The 19264-nt window shown below is 36.1% G+C and overlaps 1 long non-coding RNA gene across 1 annotated transcript; it reads left to right on the top strand.

Moving 5' to 3' along the window:
- The first annotated feature begins 257 nt into the window (after positions 1 to 257).
- LOC141491678 (uncharacterized) lies at positions 258 to 17700 on the top strand. Its single transcript, XR_012469702.1, has 5 exons — positions 258 to 417; positions 1914 to 1982; positions 2563 to 2735; positions 11512 to 11638; positions 17650 to 17700. It is a non-coding gene; the product is annotated as an uncharacterized LOC141491678 (long non-coding RNA).
- Positions 17701 to 19264: the final 1564 nt, after the last annotated feature.

Raw genomic sequence — 19264 nt, 5'->3', positions numbered from 1 at the left:
ATGTGTTTGTATATATGTACATACATATATATCTATATCTAAATCATTGTCTTTTCCATTCAAATATAAGTTCTTTAAGTTTAGGGGTTGCTTTCTAGAATGTGATCTCTCAGACAACCACTAACATTGAAGGAAGGTTCATTTCAACAAAGTTACCAAGGCTGTTGGTAACAGAGAGCAGAGAGCAAATAGGTCCTTGTCAACATTCTGCTCCTAGGATTGATCCACATCCTTTCTCTTTCTCAGGAATCCTAAGCATAAGATTGTGGAACAAGGGATGTTGGTCTGTCATCTGTGAGTAGAAAATGTGTGGAGAGAAGAGGAAGAATTAATTTTTTCTTCCATCGCTTCCCTTCCAAAAAAACATAGTCTGACCTGGCCAACCTTCACCCCTAGTTCAGGAGGAATCAAGTTTATGTGAGTAACCAAATTCTGAAGTATTTTTTTTTGCATATCATAGAATATTAGACTAGAGTACAATGTCATCGATTTGTTAATGTGATAGATGAAAATTTTCATGTAAGCTGGAAAAATAGAAAAATATGAACAAGGAGTAAGGAATAACATGAGGGAGAAATAACATATCCTTTAGGACAAGGAAATGGGGGTGGAGGGAGCCTCATAATTTAAGACAAGGAAAGCAATCTTTCAGCTGACGCCTCTTGGCAGTTGGTGGCTGATAGGAGGAAGAATAATGATTCTCTAAACCTCCCTAGCACTTTCCTCCCCTGCCTTCACCTGCAACCCTTACCCTTTCCTGACTCTTCTCTGGGGGCTTGGTGGACAGGAACTACTTCTTTGACATAAATCATTTCTGGTTTCATTACATTCAAAATGCAAAATGTCTAAAGCTGCTTTGGTGGCCTTATGATCATGGAATAAAACTTTAGATGCTGCATTTTATCTCCTAATATGGTACCAATAAAAATATAATGATTATCTAAGAAACACATCAGAACACACATACACATGCACCTCCCGTATCCTTTTTAAAGAAGCCTTTACTAATGCCTGAAAGAATAACATCAGCTGCTTATATTTTGTTTTGTAAATGGGGAAAAGAGGGAGAGTGGAAGGAAGAGAGGGAGGGAGGGAGGAAGGAAGAAAGGAAGGCAGGAAGGAAGGAAGAAGGGAAGAAAGGAATGAGAGAAGGAAGAACGTAAGGTTCAGAGAAAGAAAGATATGGGGAAAGAAAGGAAGGAGGGAAGAAAGGAAGAAGGGAAGAAATGGAAGGAAGGAATAAAAAGAAGGAAAGGGAAAATGAAGAAAAAAGGAGAGAAGGAACAAAAGAAGAAAAGGTAGACTGGAGGAAAAGAGGGAAGTATCAAAAGGTAAGGGAATGGCAGGGAAAGACAGAAGGAAGGGAGGAAAAAGGTAGGGAAGACAAGGATGGAGTGATGGAAAGTCGACTTGATATAGAAAATAGTGCATTGGACTCAGGGTCAAGAAGATGTAAATTCAGATCCTGCTGAAGACATGAGCTATGTGCATCTGGTCAAGTTTCTTCTTCCTCCTGTTCCTCAGTTTCCTCATCTATATGAAAAAGAGATTGGGTCAGATGGCTGAAAAAATCCTTTTGAGCTAAAATTTTCAAGTCTGTGCAATAAAGAATACACCATAGGAGGTAGAATGAGAATGGATAGGTGAAAGAGAACATCAGTGGTAGAGCTGAAACTAGAACCTATTTATCTCTCTCAGACTGCCTGCTTCTTGGATTGCCTGCTTCCTAAATTTGGGAAAATAGAAACTTTCTTTTCCAGATCTTTGCTGACCTTAACAATCATTCTTTGCTACTTATCTTCTAGATCCAACTATGCTGCTAATTTATAGGATGACCTTGGACAAGTCATTTGCCTCATTTACTTATCTGTGATAACATTAAGAGTAGGTGTCACTTATTTAATATTTTACAGTTTCCAAAATACGTTTCAAAAAGAAAACAACAAAATACTTTCCTTGGAAGAGCCTGGGAGACCCACCATGTAAGTATTATCCTTGTTTACAGATAAGGAAATAATACTTGATAAGATCTTCCTTAAAATGACACAGCTGGTCAGAGAGTGATATGGGATTCCATGACCTCTAAATTTACAGTCATTTCTAACATATTGTGAAACATCTCTGACTAGTCTTTCTCAGAATCTTGATTTATAATCATAGAGTAAAAGCTGCAAAAGAATCTACTGCAACCTCCTCATTTTACACAAGAGGTAATTGAGGCTCAGAAAGAAGAGGTAGTTTTTTCCAATGTCTCACTAGGAGTAATTGGTGGACCTGGGTTTTAGACCTGCATCACTTTTCGTTTTGGCCACAAGGATACACTCTTTCCCTTCTACTGCTGAGGCCAATATCTAAGCTTTGTTTTCCTTTTACTCAGTTGGAAGCATGAAGGGATGACTTGTGTGTGTCCATAACCAGCTGGACCTCGATTCCTATGCAATATTAGGAATAGGATGTAGCCCATTATGATCTCAGCCGATATGAAGAGCATTGTAATGCTTTCTGGATTTGCTTCTTTCTGATCTCTTTCCTCACCTGCCTTTAATTTTTCTTCCTCACCAGAAGCAGGAGATAATCATCAAAAGCCTTATCAGATGAGTAAACTAAGAAAAGATGAAATGCGCCATCTAATTCAACACTGTGGAAATAACCACCTTCCATTCACAGTTCAAAGAATGGCACTGTTGGCTTGCTGTTCCTAAAAATATAAATTCAGACAGTTCTAAAAAAACAAAGTAAGTCACTCTTCTGGCTAGCTGAATTAAGGCCAGCCATGACAAAACTAGAAGAAAAGGAGGAGGGGGGAAACCCTAAAAAAAATCTAAAGGCAACTGAGTCAGCAATTACAGTTCTTCAAGTTTTCACAGAAACCCATTCTAGTTGGTTCGAATTCTGATGCCACTGTAATATCCCTGGTTTAAGTATAAGTACTTTAATAACTGGTTTGGAAGAAGGAAGGAAAAAAAAAAGCCCCAACCCATCTTTCTTTCCCAGGCAAGGAGCCTTTCAGTTAGATGTCTTTCACCACAAAGGTCTTTTGTTACCACACAGTAATTTTGCCCCAGGACTGGCGATAAGCTCATCAGAAGGAAGAGAGAAGCATTGGCCTTGAAGGAGAATTGAAAAGAAAATAAACTCATAGCACTTAGGCTAGATTCCTATTTGTCTTCACATGCCTTTTGGCCTCTAGAAGTCATGCAAAATCAACACTAACTTGGATAGAATGGGAAGGCCAAATAATCTCCTGGCAATGGTCCCTCTCCCCTCTACATTGAATGGAAAACTTCAGTTGCTTCAGTTACTCAAGGAGGCACTTTCAAAATGGCAAAATGGTCAAAAGTCTTTCAGCTGAGACTATCCAGTGCCAAGTAAATAAAAGCTGCCTAATATTCGGGTGACAAAGAAAGAGGACGTGAAGACTTCTAGAAGATGGTGGGATTTAGGCTGAGACTTGACAGATCCCAGAGGAGCCAGGACACAGAGGGCAGAGGGAGATGGAAAGTATTCTGGATATGGGGGACAACCAGTTAACAGGTGCAGAGTTGGGGGTTGGAGGGTCAGATGGGAGCAAAAAGGCTGGAGGGTAAAGGATGTGGAAAACACTGGCAGAGGGAAGAGCTCAAGAAAAATCTTGAAAAGAAGATAAGACTTGAGCTGAAATACAAAGGAGACTAAGGTTCTAAGAGGTAGGATAAGAAGGGAGTGCCTTCCAGGTATGAGGTACAGTCAAGACAAATGCACAGAGAGAAGAAATGGAGTTCCAAATATGAGGAACAGTGAGAAGATCAGTTTTACTGGATTTCAAGGGATGTAAGGCAGTTAGGTGGCACCATAGAGAGCTGGACCTAGAGAAAGGAAGACTCATTTTTCACAAATTCAAATCTGGTCTCAGACACTTAACAGCAGTGTGACCTGGACAAATCAATGAACTTTATGTGCCTCAGTTTCCTTATCTATAAAATGCACTGGAGAAGGAAATGGCAAACTACTCCAACATCTCTGCCAATAAAAAGCCCAAATGGGGTCAGGGAGAGCAGACAAGGAATTTTTTTAAAAAAAGGAATATGCAAAACAAATGTTGTGGCCACAGATATTTTTTTAGATGCACTGAGAGTTTTAAAGATTAAAGATAGGAAAAAAGGCATATATATAGCCAAGGATAAATCCAAAAGTTGGATCATTTCTGTAAGGCAATTCCAGGAAAGATAGAATTTGGAAGAAACTTGCAAAAAAGAGACTAAAATCTGAAATTTGTAAGAAAAGATAAATAAAGAAAAGACCCACACATCATGAAATAAGAGATTTCTTAAGTTGTATTCTGAACAAGAAGAAAATGTTTTGACTCAGAGCTTGGAGCAGATGATATAATATGGTCAATTGACAGAGAGAAAGCAGGAGTACTGAGCTCCTACTTTATTCTGTCAAGGATATTAATCCCCAAACAAGAAAAGGTAGAACATGGTTAGAGGGGACTAAAGCCCCCATTACTTGAAAAGATAATAAAATAGCTACAAATGAATTTGTTTCCTGGCAGGGCACCAACAAGAGCTTATAGAAAGAATTTGTGGACCATGAGTAATCTTTGGGAAATAGCAAAGAATAGGAGTGGTTATACATAGCTGAAGATGGGGAAATGCTATATTGAATTTCAGAAAGGAGAAATGGGAAGATTATGGAAATTATAGATCAGTCAGCTAATTGGCAATCCCAGAAAAATTATGGAATAGACTTTTTTTAAAAAAAATTATGATCATTTAAGAAAGCAAGACAATAGTTATTTGGAGCTAGAATATTTTCCAAAGAATAAATTTAAAATTTTTTTAAAGCTAATGTTTGTATGTGTGTATGTAATTATCAAATTCTATAGGTAACTAGGCAGAACAATGCATAGAATGCCAGAAAGACCAGAAGTCACATGAACTGCACACATTATCTGTAGTAAGTGACTTGATTTGACTTGATTTTTATCATTTGCAAAATGGGAATAGTAGGGGTTTTTGTTAGGATAAAATGGGATATTCCTTTAAAAAAGGTTTTGCAAATCTTAATATGATATTTATATATATAATTAAAACATATGCACATAATAGCAAACTATAGTATATATGTATTATCATATATTATAAATAAAATGTATATTCCATATATTTATATATAGAGTTATATTCAATATATAACACTTTATTATTAGACAGGACATGCCCTAGATTTTTGCAAGTTAGAATAAATACAAATGGCACTTAAAGATTTTCAATATATTGTACAAAGCATTAAAATAATCCTTTGAGGTATATGCTGTAGTTACTTTCCTTAATTTTCAGATAATAAAATTGAATCTGACAGGTTAAATTGATTGTCCAAGGTAGCATAGTTGACAAGTGTTTCATAATAGATTCGATCTCAGGTCTTCTCATTTTATCTATGGTTCCTCACACCACTATTATTGAAGTATCTTTGAAGTTCAATGTACAAGTATAGCATAGAAGAATTTAATTTTTACAGCAGATCATTTGAAAAAATACAGAGTTTGAGTTGCATATAAATTGACAAAATGCAAATGCAAGCATAGCTTGAATGACCAGAAGTATAGCAAGAGAAGGCAAATATTCCACATTGGTCAGAGGATGATATAATGGAATGGGACAGAAAATAATCTCAAGCAGTAAAATTGTTTCTTGATACTGCATATTAAGAGAGACATTGGCAAATTGAGTATGTTCCTCCTAGCCAAACAACTCCTTGAACTATGATTTAAAAATTTTTGTATCTTTAGTACCTATCACACTGCTTTGAATGTGGTTGATACTTGATACATGTATGCTGAATTGAATTGAATTGAGATGAATCAAGATAACAAGGGTCATGTAAATCATTTAAAATTAAGCATGGTTGAAAGTATGGTACTAGTAAGACAAGAGACAATTTAAAGATATCTTTTTTCTTTTTTCTTTTATAAAATTTTCTTTACACATTACTAAAATATTCTTATTGTAAGAGTAAATATAATACCCCCTCCCCCCACAAAAGTATAAAACCTCATGAGAAATAAAGTGAAAGAAAGAGAAAAAAAATTGTTTCAGTCTGTGTTCTGATACCATCAGCTCTGTCTCAGGTAGATCACATTCCTTATCATAAGTCCATAATAGAAGTTACTTCCATATTTTTCCACATTGATGTTGCTGATTTTAATTCCCACCATCTATTCCTCCCCACTACTATCTATTATATTTTATCTCTCCTTTCACTCTGTCCCTCTTTTAAAATGTGTGGTAGGGCCGCCGAGTACTGCAGTGTACAGAGTGCTGGCCCTGGGCCCAAGAGGCCTCAAGCCTACATCCCACCTCAGAGACCCAGCAACCACCCAGCCTGGTGGTCCTGGACAGGTCACCCTATCCCACCACCTTGCAAAAAGTAAAAAAGAAAATGTGTTATAACTGACTGTCCTCTCCCATGATCTACCCTCTCCTCTATCACCACATTACCCCTTCCTTCCCCCATCCCCCTTCTCTCCTTTTTCTTCTAGATTTCTGTACTCTATTGAGGGTGTTTGCTGTTTCCTCTCTGAGCCATTTCCAATGAGAATAAAGGCTCCCTCATTTCCCCTCACTTTCCTCCCTTTCACTCCATTGCAAAAGCTATTTCTTGATTCTTTTACATGAAATATCTTAGTCTATTCCTTTCTCTTACTCCCAGTACAGTTCCCTTTCACCCATTGACCCTAATTTTATAATATATCTTCAAATTCAGTTCTCTCCTGTATTTCATCTATAAAAGCTCCTTCTACCTGCTCTAATAATTGAGAAGGTTCATATGACTATTATCATTATCATCTTCCCATGCAGGAATATACGCAGTTCATCATGAAGTCCCTCATAATTTACTCTTCTCGTCCACACTTTCTATGCTTCATTGAGTTCTCTGCTTGAAGATCAAACATTCTATTCAGCTCTGGATATTTCAAGAGGAATATTTGAAATTCCTCTGTTTCATTGAAAGTCCATCTTTTCCCCTGGAAGAGGATGTTCAGTTTTGTTGGGTAGTTGATTCTTGGTTGTAAACCAAGTTCTTTTGCCTTTTGTAATTTATATTCCAAGCCCTACAAGGTCTTAATGTGGATGCTGCTAAATTCTGTATGATCCTGACTATGGCTCCACAATATTTAAATTGTGTCCTTCTGGCTGCTTGTAATATTTTCTCTTTGACTTGGGAGTTCTGGAACTTGGCTATAATATTCCTGGGGGTTGTTTTTTTGCATCTCTTTCTGGGGAGATTAATGGATTCTCTCAATTTCTATTTTACCCTCTGCTTCTAGGATATTAGGGCAATTTTCCTGTAGAAAATTCTTTAAAAATGAGGTCAAGGCTCTTTTCCTGATCATGACTTTCAGGTATCCCAAACATTTTTAAATTATCTTTCCTGAATCTGTTTTCTAGATCAGTTGTTTTTTTTCAATGAGATATTTCACATTTTCTTTTAGTTTTTCATTCTTTTAGTGTTGAATTATTGTGTCTTGATTCCTCACAAAGTCATCAGCTTCCTTTAGCTCCATTTGAAGCATTTGATTTCCTCAGAGAGCTTTCTTATCTCCTTTTCCATCTTGCCAATTCTGCTTTTTAAAGTATTCTTCTCTTCAATAACTTTTTGAACTGGTTTATCCATTTGACCTAAACTGGTTTTTAATATGTTATTTTCTTCAGCATTTGTCTGGATTTCTTTGACTAAGCTACTGGCATTATTTTCATGTTTTTCCTGCATCTCTTTCTTTTCTCTTCACAATTTTTCCTCTACCTCCCTTACCTGATTTTCAAAATCTTTTTTGAGCTCTGTCATAGCCTGAGCCCAACTCCTATATTTCTTGGACTCTTTAGATGCAGAAGCTTGGACTTTCTCATCTTCAGAGTCTGTGTTTTGATGCTCCATGGAACCAAAGCAATTGTCTATGGTCTGGTTCCTTTTTTATTGTTTACTCATTTTCCCAACCTGTATCTGGTTTTGGGTTGCTTCTTTAGCTTCTGAGTGTTATTGTACTTCAGTTCCTTCATAGTCTTATGGGAATCTTTGACTGCTCTCCTGGTCCATGAATGACCACAAGCGCACCCCTCTGCCCTGGGACTGTGAGGAAGGTCCCCAGACTGCAACCAAGGTCTGACTATGAACAAATCCCTAGAGTCCTGTCTCAGGGACAGAAGACAGACCTTGGCAGTCTCCCCCCACTCCTTACCTTCCATCAAATGAGTGCTCAGGAGCAGCTGCTGGACGGTTCCCTGCTTTATTGCTCTGTGGATCTCCTTCCATTTCCTGTGATCTGGGCTGTGCTGAGGGCAAAGGTTTTGCTGAGGGCCGAGTTTGTGCTGAGGAGGGCCATGGTGGCCTGGGCTTCATACTTGCTCTGGCAGAGGTTTCCCCACTCAACTTCCAAGTGGTGCTTGGTGCTCCCTGGGGTGGCAGGTCATGAAACTGCTTCTGCTGTCAGGAGTAGGGCCTCCCAGGGACCCAGGCACCCTGGGGATGTTCCTGGAAGGCTGAACCTCCTTCAACCCAATATGCTACTGCTCCCTCCATGCCCTTGGAACAGAGCCTTCCCACTATTTTCTAGGTTACCTGGGTCTGGAGAATTGCTTCACTGGATCTTTCTATGAGTTCTGTCTCTTAAAAATTTAGCCAGAGTCAAAATTTTAAGGTTATTGAAATATTTTGTAGAGAGCTCCTAGGAAAGGCTGTACTCCTGCTGCCATCTTGTCTCTGCCCCCCCTTAAGGATATCTTGATAGTGGTCATCAAATATTTGAAGGGTTGTTACATGGAAGAAAACTGAGTCTTACTATGTAGCCCCACTGAATAATGTATAACTCCAAAAAAAAGAACTAAAACTAAGTGACTAAAAGTTAAAGAAAAAACAATGGGATCAATACATCAAAGAATTTATCAGTTATTAGAGTTACCTTGAACTGGAATGACCTAGTTATAAATTATAGAGGTTTAGCACTCAAAATGCTGATGGGTTAGAAAGTGAGTTCCCTGTCACTGTCTTATTCTTTTTTTTTTTTTAGGTTTTGTTTTGCAAGGCAAATGGGGTTAAGTGGCTTGCCCAAGGCCACACAGCTAGGTAATTATTAAGTGTCTGAGACTGGATTTGAACCCAGGTACTCCTGACTCCAGGGCCAGTGCTTTATCCACTGTACCACCTAGCTGCCCCACTGTCTTATATTTAAGTACTGAGATGCTACATAGAGAATTACTGTAAGGGATGAGAAATTTAAATCAGTGATCTTGAAAGTTTCTTTAATGATGTTTCTCCGACTTCAAGAAACACAGAATATTAAAACTAAAAGGGGTCTTTGAGATCATCCAGTCTTCCATTTCCTATATCCCATTTTTCAGAGGAAATTGAGCCCCACAAAGGTTAAGTGACTTGGTCTAAATATCACATAATTCATAATTCAATAGCAGAGCCATGCCTTAAACCAAGATCTTCTGCCTTCCAGTTTGCTGCTCTTTCAACCGAGTTAGCTGATTTCTTTTAATTAATTCAATTTCATTAAAACAAATATTAGTTAATAAGGTTTTAGTTGGAGAAAAGGGTTCCATTCCCTCAAGTCCTGAATATATGACATCTTACTCTGTATTCACATCCAAACATACACTTCTCCTCTTTTTTCTCTTTCCTTTCAACTCATTTGTCCTTATGAAATCAGGAAAATGATTACCTGACCTCAACACCTTTCCCCTGCTCATTTACCAAAATCAATTTTTATCAGATTTTGAGCTTATAAATATGGGCTTGACTTGAAAAGCATGCTCTTCCAAAGTACAAAAGTACATCTCTTTGAAAACTTTTATCTATCCTCATTTCACTTTTTTCCTAATTCTGCACATAATTGTAAAATTTTTTGTAAGAAAAAAATCCTGTTGTGACTGAAAAATTTCCAGAACATATATAAAAAAATCAGGCTGCTTGCTATTTTGGACCTGTCCTGTATCTTGGAAAGGAAGATTCTGTCAGATTCCAAGCCTTGTAGATTTGGAGTTTGACTTGCAAATACTTTTCCCCAAATCTGTCTCTTTCACTGATTCTTTTCCTTCCTCCCACTCACTAAATGTGAGTGTCTCCCAAGGCCCTTTCATTAAGTCTCTTCCTTTATTTCTCTTTTCTCTCTCAATGATTTCAGTTACTTTTATGGCTTAAGTTACCATCTCTATTCAGATAATATCCAAATGCACATGTCCAGCTGAGACTTGTTTCTAAAGTTGCTGACCTTTATTTCATGATACTGAGCTATCTCAATAGAATCTCAAATACAATATACTCACAAATGAACCAAAAGAACATAATAAGATGGACTAATTTTGTGTTTGTATTGTACCTCAGTAGTTACAGTTTGGTACAGAGTAGACACAATAAATATTTATTGAACAAATAAAATGACAATGTGTTCACTGCTTTTCTTGTGCTTTCAAATTTCCCCATTTTTGTGGATGGCAACAGACTTCTTTCAATCACTCAGGCTTGAAAAATTGGGATAATATTTGACTCACTTCTCCCTTACTCCACAATCCACTAATATACTGTGTACTGCTATTCTACTTTCTCAGTATCTCTCATGATCTTTCCTCTTTGCTACTACTGGCAATTCAAGTCTTCTTCATCTCTCCCCTGGGCTATTGTATTGATATTCCAGATAGTTTCTCTGCCTCTATCTTAAGTCTTAGCCACTGCCAAAATAACTTTTTTATTGCCCAGATCTAACAAAAACCTTCAGAGTCCTCTCCTCAATTCATATCTAATTGCCCATAGAACAAAGCATAAACTTCAATACCTGTTATTTTGTGTCTTTGATAATCTACCTCCAACCTTTTCCTACCTACATTCATACATATCCTCCTTCTAGGAGTTTCTTGTCTACTGATGTTTCAATTATTTTCCAGTGTCTATCTTATTATTCTTAATAATTGAAATTCTTTCTTGTTCCATTCCACCCTCTTCTGATCAATATAGAGTACAGTGGGACTCTTAACTTCCCTTGTTCTAAACTCCAAATTGAATGGTTCAGTGTTCTCTAATATTATTTTGATCTCTTCCCCACTCTGGGCATGTTTATCCCTCATGTCTGGAATGTATTTCCCTGTCACATCTTTTTCTATTGAAATGAACTGGAAACTTAGTTGCCTCCATCCTTCATAAAACTGGATGCTCCTCATCCTTTTCAAATTTATAATAATAATTCAACTCTTTCCCTGTATCATATTTGTGAAAATGGTAAACCTACCTTATTAAGCCATGGAACTGTAAGCTTCCTGAGGGCAAGAACTATGTCATTTATCATTCTTCCAACCCCATCATGCAATATTTTCCACTTAGCCAATTGTGGGCTTTGTCTCAGCCTAAGAAAAACAAGTTGGGGTTTTCTTTATTTCTTGTTTCCTTTATGAATATAAACATGGGTAGTTAATAAAATGACATTCTCTTGATACTTTTCTTTATGTTATTTTTCTTTCTTTTCTTTATTTCCAGATTGTGAATAAATGGTGGAATTTGTCCAACTAGGCAAAATTGTTCCTATGTTCTTTTGGAGATGTAAATCACGATATATTTGGAGAAATTTAATATTGTGTAATTCAATCAATCAATTAATCAAAAGGTATGTAATTAGGTACCTATTATTCATCAGACATTGCTCTAGGTCAGAGAGAGATGTAGTATAAAGAATAACATTTTTAAAAAATTTTGAATTTTAAATGCATTAAAAATACATTGAGTGATTGTTGGGTCTCTGGAGAGAGATGTGGGCTTGGGGATTCCTGGTCCCAGGACCGGCTGCCCCACAGCACATTTTTAAAGAGGGACAGAATGAAAGTAGAAAGAAAATATAATAGATGGTAGTGGGGAGAAATGGATGGAGGGAATTACTAATCAGCAACTGTGGAAAAATATGGAAGTAACTTCTATGATGGACTTATGATAAGGAATGTGATCCACCTGAGACAGAGCTGATGGTATCAAAAGTATCAGAACACAGATTGAAACACATTTTTTTTTCTCTTTATTTCTCATGAGGCTTTGTATCTTTGTGGGTGAGGAGTATTATGTTTACTCTTAAATGAGAATATTTTAGTAATATGTAAATAAATTAAAGAAAAATTTAAAAATTAAAAAAATACATTGAGCTACAAAGTAAAACAATTACACTGAAATGTAGCCAATATACATAGATATATTACACACATATATTTGTATGTATATGCACATATATATATATGTGTTTATATATATGCATATATGTGTGATTACACATAGCCATAAACAAATTTATGGACTTCAGATTAAAAAATTCATCTGTGTTCTATGGGAAAAAGGAGACACCTAAAATTAGAGATACAGGAGTACATTCCTGGGATGGTGACTAATTGATATATAAAGACATGGCAATAGGAAGTGTAGCATTGTGGGTAAGGAACAACAAGGCCAATTTTATTGGATTATTAAGGATGTAGAGGAGTAAACTATAATAAGACTTGAAAGGGAGTGAGAGGCCAGGTTGTGAAGGACTTCAAATGACAAATAGATGAGATTGTCTAAGTCATAACTTATTTCCAGTATAGCTAATGATCTGATCCTTTATTTGACAGCTAGGTGAGAGCAGGACTGGTCTTTATATTGAGTTCATTTCAATTAGCATTTATGAAGTTTCTACTATATACTTAGCATTGTTCTAATGAAGACAAAGTAAAATATTCTCTTCCCTCAAGCAGCTTGTGTCTTGCTGAGAGGAAACTACATGTGCATAAGTAAATAAATGTAAGATGTTTTGCAAAATAGATTGAAACTGATTTCTAGGTTTATGGGAGAGGGATCCAGCAAATGGGGGAATCAAAAATGAACTCTTTTAGCAGGTAGCACTTGAGCTAAGGTTGTAAATCTGTAAAGACAGTGATGCCCTTAACTAAAATAGGAAAGTTAGGAAGAGGGAAGAGGTTGGACTGAAATTAGGATGAGTTCTGGTTTTAGCATTCTTTATTTGAGATGCCTTTAGGACCTGTGTTTTTAAATTCCTAATAGATAATTAGAGGTAGAGAACTCACATTCAGGATGAAGACTAGGACTGAACATCTAGGGTTGTGGATTTTGTTTTTTGTTTTGTTTTTTAGCTTTACAAAGGGACATTTACTTTGAAGATGTAACAAGAAAATATAAACATTTTCCCCCAATGCCTCAGGACAATATTCAGGATAGTCTATATAAATCATTAGTCTCATTGAGTTCACATTCAGAGGCGATATAATTGCCATGTGAATCTTCATCTTAGCTATACTTGGGCTGTGTCCTGAAGGTCACTCTTAATAGTCACTTTTTCTTTTTTTTTCAGTGAAGGATCTAGATTTATTTCATCTTATTACAATACTTTTGTTATGAGAGTAAAAATAAACCCCCTTCCCCCCAAGAAGATGAGAAACCTCAAGAAGTGAGAGAGAGAGGGAAAAAAAGATGTACTTAAGTCTGTGTTAAGATTCCAATGGCTCTGTCTCTGGGGTTAGTTGCTTTCTTTATCATAAGTCCACCAGAGAAGTTGCTTCAAAATTTTTCCCACAGTTGCTATTACCATTTGTATTTCCCTCCACTCTATTCCTCCCCAATCTCATTTATTCTGTTCTCTCTCTCCTTTCATTCTGACCCTGTCCAAAAGTGTGTTGTATCTGAGTACCCTCTCTCACAATCTTCCCTGTCTTCTATCACCTACTCCCTCCCTTCCCTCCCCCCATCTTATCCTATCCCTTTCTTCTCATTTTGCTCTAGGGTAAGATAGATTTCCTCACCCTATTAAGTGTGTATGCTATTTCCTCTCTGATTCATTTCTGATGAGAATGAAGGCTCACTCATTCCCCCTTGCCTTCCCAGTTACACTCTATTTGAAAAAGCTTTTTCTTGACTCTTATGTGTAATTTCTTAGCTTCTTCTTCATGTCCTTTCCCTTCCTCCCACTACTTTCCTTTATCATCCAGTGACTCCCTCTTTTTCCTATATTATACCATTATAATCTGCTCCTTCCAGTACCCTGTATATATATGCTCCTTCCAGCAGCTCTTATAAAAGAGAAAGTTCATATGAGGTATCAATATCTTCTTCCCATTCAGGAATAGAAACAGTTCAACATCATTAAGTTCCTCATAGTTAGTCCTTTGCATCCACCCCCTCTATGGTTCACCAGAGTCCTATATTTGGAGATCAAACTTTCTGTTCAACTCTGCTTGTTTCAATAGGAAAGGTTGAAAATCCCATTTCATTGAAATTCAATCTTTTCCCCTGAGAGAGGATGTTCAGTTTTTCTGGGTCATTGATTCTCGGTTGTAAACCAATATCTTTTGCCTTCTGGAATATTATATTCCAAGTCCTACCAGCCCTTAATGTAGATGCTGCCAGATCCTGTGTGATCCTGACTATGGAGCCTCAGTAGTTGAATTGTTTCTGGCAGCTTTTAGAATTTTCTCTTTCATTTGGGAGTTTTTGAATTTGGCTAAAATATTCCTGGAAGTTTTTCTTTTGGTATCTCTTTCAGGAGGTGACTGGTGAATTTCTTCAATTTCTATTTTACCCACTGCTTCTAGGATCTCAGGGAAATTTTGCTGTATTATTTCTTGAAAACTGAAGTCTAGGTTCTTCTCCTGATTATGACTTTCAGGTAGCCCAATAATTTTAAAATTATTTCTTTTGGATCTGTTTTCAAAGTCAGTTGTTTTTCCAATGAGATATTTCACACATTCTTCTAATTTTTGGCTTTTTTGGGAAGAGTTTTATTTCTTCCTGATTTCTTGCAGAGTCACAGCTTCCTTTAGTTCCATTTTGCATTCGAAGGAGTTATTTTCTTCAGAGATCTTTTTAATCTCCTTTTCCAGCTGGCCAATTCTGTTTTTTAAGGCATTCTTCTCATTTCCCTTTTGTTTTGCTTTTTCCATTTGGCCTAAACTGGTTTTTTACATATTATTTTCTTCTGTATTCTTTTGTATTTTTTTTTTCACCCAGCTATTGATTTGGTTTTCATGATTTTTCTGCATAGCTCTCATTTCTCCTCCCAATTTTTCTTCCACCTCCCTTAATGGCTTTTCAAAGTCTTTTTGAGCTCATCCATAATCTGAGCTCATTTTCTATTTCTCTTAGAGGTTTTAGATATGGAAGTTTCAATTTTATCATCATCTAAGTATGTGTTTTGATCTTCCATGGGACTAAATAATTTTCTATGGTCATATTCTAATTTTTCTTTTGTTTACTCATTTCCTCAGCCCAAGACTAATTTACAGCACTTCCAAGGTTTTGAGGGCTTTTTTTGGGGACACCCAACTGGGACCTTTATTTCTTTACCTTTTGACACCCACAAGATCAGAGGTTGGTAAATCCTTATCATACATCTAAAATGGAAAAGAGCAATTGCAGAGACCCAGGAAAAAGACCTGTTTCAAGAGACTATGTGACCTAGAGAAAAGGGGTCAAAGCATCATGAGTAAAGAAGTCAATGATATCCCCACCAAGAGCTTAATTGAAGTAAAAATGGCATGGGTAGTAGTTCTAGAGTTCTGAGAATCAACTGCATTTAGATGATAACTGACATGATCCCCAGAAATAACAGTGTGCAGTGAGAAAAAAGAAGGGTTTGCAGGCACTTACAAATAGCAAACAGAGGATGCAGTATGATATAGCTGAAGAGACTGAAGAATAGTAAGGGAAGTATGTATTTGATATTAGAGGTTAGGAGAAGTCATTGGAGCTTATTAAGAAACATGGGACTCAGTCAGATCCTAACTTTCAGTTTATCATCTTGAAGATATGAGCTGTCATGGAGCCAGGAAACCCAATGAGAAGAATCATTGTCAATAATTAATATTTGGGGGCAAGTAGGTGGTGCAGTGGATAGAGCACCAGCCCTGGAGTCAGGAGGACCTGAGTTCAAATCTGACCTTAGACACTTAATAAATGCCTATATGTGTGACTTTAGGCAAGTCACTTAACCCCATTGCCTTAAAATAAGTAAAAAAAAACCCCCAAAATACTCAGTAGTCAAATATTTGAACACTCAGTCTATATTAAATCCTAATTCAAGAAAGGAAGGAATTGTACAGATGATGCTTTCAAGTCAACCCATAATCTCTATGACTTTCTCAAGATGTTAATAATTTTTACCTAACTTTGCCATAGTTAAATTATAGGTTTAAACCCCATCTATCTCATATGTCATATCCTTTACCAGCAGTCTTCCAAGATGCTACATTTTGACTACTAGGCTACAAGTTGTTACACATAGACAAGAAAAGATGAAAGTATGAATTAGGGTGATGGCTATATGAGTAGAGACAATGGAAGAAGTATAAGAAATGTTGGAAAATTAGACTCCTGTATGTTGTCATTTGTGGTAGGAGGAAGCACAGTATGTGGGGAAGGAGGGAAGTTTTTTACCCTAACCATCATAAGTGTCTGAAATTCTATCATTTGAGATTCATTCCCTTGATTTAAAGAAGCACAATCTCCAGAGGAAGGAAAAACAAAATGACTTATCCATGTTGGAACATATGATGTATGACAAGATGAGGTGGTAGTAATCATCTTCTCTAACCTTCTACTCTCAGTGGGTCTGTTTGATATGGTAATTGTGACAGTTAGCTGAGATGGAAGAGAAATAGGACCTAACTATGCACATTCAACCTCCTTGATAGAGGGCAAATGGAATGATAAAGGTAGTAGGTGTTTAAGACACTTTTCTTTTTTTTAATTTTATTTAAGGAAATGGGATTAAGTGACTTGCCCAAGGTCACAAGCTAGGTAATTATTAAGTATCTGAGGTCAAATTTGAACTCAGGTCCTCCTGGCTCCTGGGCCAGTACTCTATCCCCTGTACCCCTTAGGTACTCCTTTAAGACACTTTTCACACTAAACAATACTACCTAGAACTTAATTCTGGAGCTAAGTTTATTTGTTCTTCAAGTGGACATTAATAGTTACCCAAAGTCTCAGTGTATTTTCAAGCATTAATAACTAGAAGTTCAAATTACAACAAACATAAAAACAATAAATTTGAAGATTAATTATTAGAAATTTTAAGACTGGTGTTTCTTATTAAATTCAACATAATCACCATTTTGGGCCATATATTATTATAGTCAGCTTTTAAACTTTATAGAAACTTACACCAGTGGTGCAAAATGACTTGACCTCACAAAAAAAATTCTAATGGAATGAGATCAAGTGATTGAGGTGCTCAATCAACAGGATCTCCTCTACCAACTCACTGTCCTGAGAAAGCATCATCCAAATAGTGTCACAAACTATTCGTTGCCCAATCTTCTTAAGAAAATCATTATTCAAAATTCAAAAAATTCACTAAATGGGAAAAAGTTAAGTAAATAAATTTCTAATAATGCTAAACAAATAGCTCATCAAGATTAGAATCTAGATCATCTGAGTCTTTGTCCAATCCTCTTTTCATATCAACCCTCTCAAATGAGCAGGATCCCTTCCTATGCATCAGAAGATAAATTCAAATTATAACAGTAACTATAGCTCACATAATAATAAATACCACCATTTATGTGATGCTTTAAATATTATCTCATTTGATTCTTATGATAACCCTGCAAAGTAAGCATTCCTATTATTTCCATTTTTCAGATGAGGAAATGAAGGCAGAAGAAGCTAAATGACTTGCCCAGGATAAAAGAGTAAGTGTCCAAGTTTGGATTTGAACTTAGGTCTTCCTAGCTCTAAGTCCTCTCTATTCACTTTAACATCAACTGCTTCTTTTAAGTTGATGATCTAGGGATGAATAAAGAATGTTTTTGATTTTCTGAATTGAGGCACCTCAATAAGAAACTAGAAGAGTTGCCTAACTTGTTGAGAGTGCCCTAGTCTAGTAAATCAATGATATGTTTTCCTCTTCAGCTTGATTGATTCCATGGACTGAAGCACCTTTCATAAGAATTAGTCTGTGTTCTGGTTTCTTACTCTCCAGCAAATCAACAACTGCCCTAGCACCTCTATCACATAGGAATTTACGATTTCCAAAGATCTTTTACAAATATTAGATTTATTTTATGTTCACTATAAACTATGTAACTTAAAAATTAATCTGTGAAATAAAATAAGAATTTATATAATATAGTACAATAAAAATGATTTTGCATGAAACTGCAAATCTGCTATGTACAAGTTGCTATTCCCTTCAAATATATAGCATGATTATTATGTAAGTTTCTTTTATTTCCTTTTTTATTCCCTCAGTACCCCCACAACCTAGAGATGACTACCAATAGACACAAATAGGTTTATGTATATGTATATGTATATGTATATGTATATGTATATGTATATGTATATGTATATGTATATGTATATGTATATGTATGCACATATATGTAATATACCTATTTCTACTTATCAGTTCTTTTTCTGGTTGCAGCTAGCTTCTTTCTTCAGTTAATTTGGGTATTTATAATAGACAAAATAAATTATTCACTCCAAGTCATTCTTTGAACACTATTGCTGTTACTGTAGACAATGTTCTCTTGGTTCTGCTCATTTCACTCTTAAATCTTTCCATGTTTTCCTAAAACCATTGAGCTCGTCATTTCTTACAGAATAGTAATGTTTCATCACAATCGTTTACCACAACTTAGTTAACTATTTCTCAATTGATAGGCATCCCCTCAATTTCTACTTCTGAGCCACCACAAAGAGTTTTCTTTTTTCCCCCAAAATCATCTTTGGAAAAAAAAGATCAAATAGTGGTATTGCTGAGGCCCTGGTAGAGGTATTTTAATAGCTCTGGGTATTATTCCAAGTTACTCTCCAACATGGTTGTATCATTTCACAATTCCGCCACTAATGATTTAGTGTCCCAATTTTTCCACATTCCCTTAAACATTTGTTACTTTCCCTTTCAATCATTTCAACCAATCTGATAGGTGTAAAATAATACTTCTAGGTTGTTTCAATCTGCATTTCTCTAATCAATAATGATTTAGAACATTTTTATGTGACTATATTTGATTTCTTCATTGGAAATCTGCCTGTTCATATCCTTTATCAATTGAGGAATGATTTGTAATCTTATAGGTTTGGCAAAGTTGCTTATATATTTTGGATATGAGGTAAACTGTCTGCAAATTTTTTTTCTAATTTTTCTGCTTTTTTTCCAATCTTGGCTATGTTTGTTTTATTTGTACAAAACTTTTTAAAATTTAATTTAATTGAAATTATCCATTTTACACCTAGCTTTGCTCTCACT

The sequence above is a fragment of the Macrotis lagotis genome, chromosome 6 (assembly GCF_037893015.1).
Source record: "Macrotis lagotis isolate mMagLag1 chromosome 6, bilby.v1.9.chrom.fasta, whole genome shotgun sequence".
NCBI classification, from domain to species: Eukaryota; Metazoa; Chordata; class Mammalia; order Peramelemorphia; family Peramelidae; genus Macrotis; species Macrotis lagotis.
The sequence above is the reverse complement of the archived record's forward strand: the minus strand, read 5'-3'. Positions and strand labels throughout refer to the sequence as shown.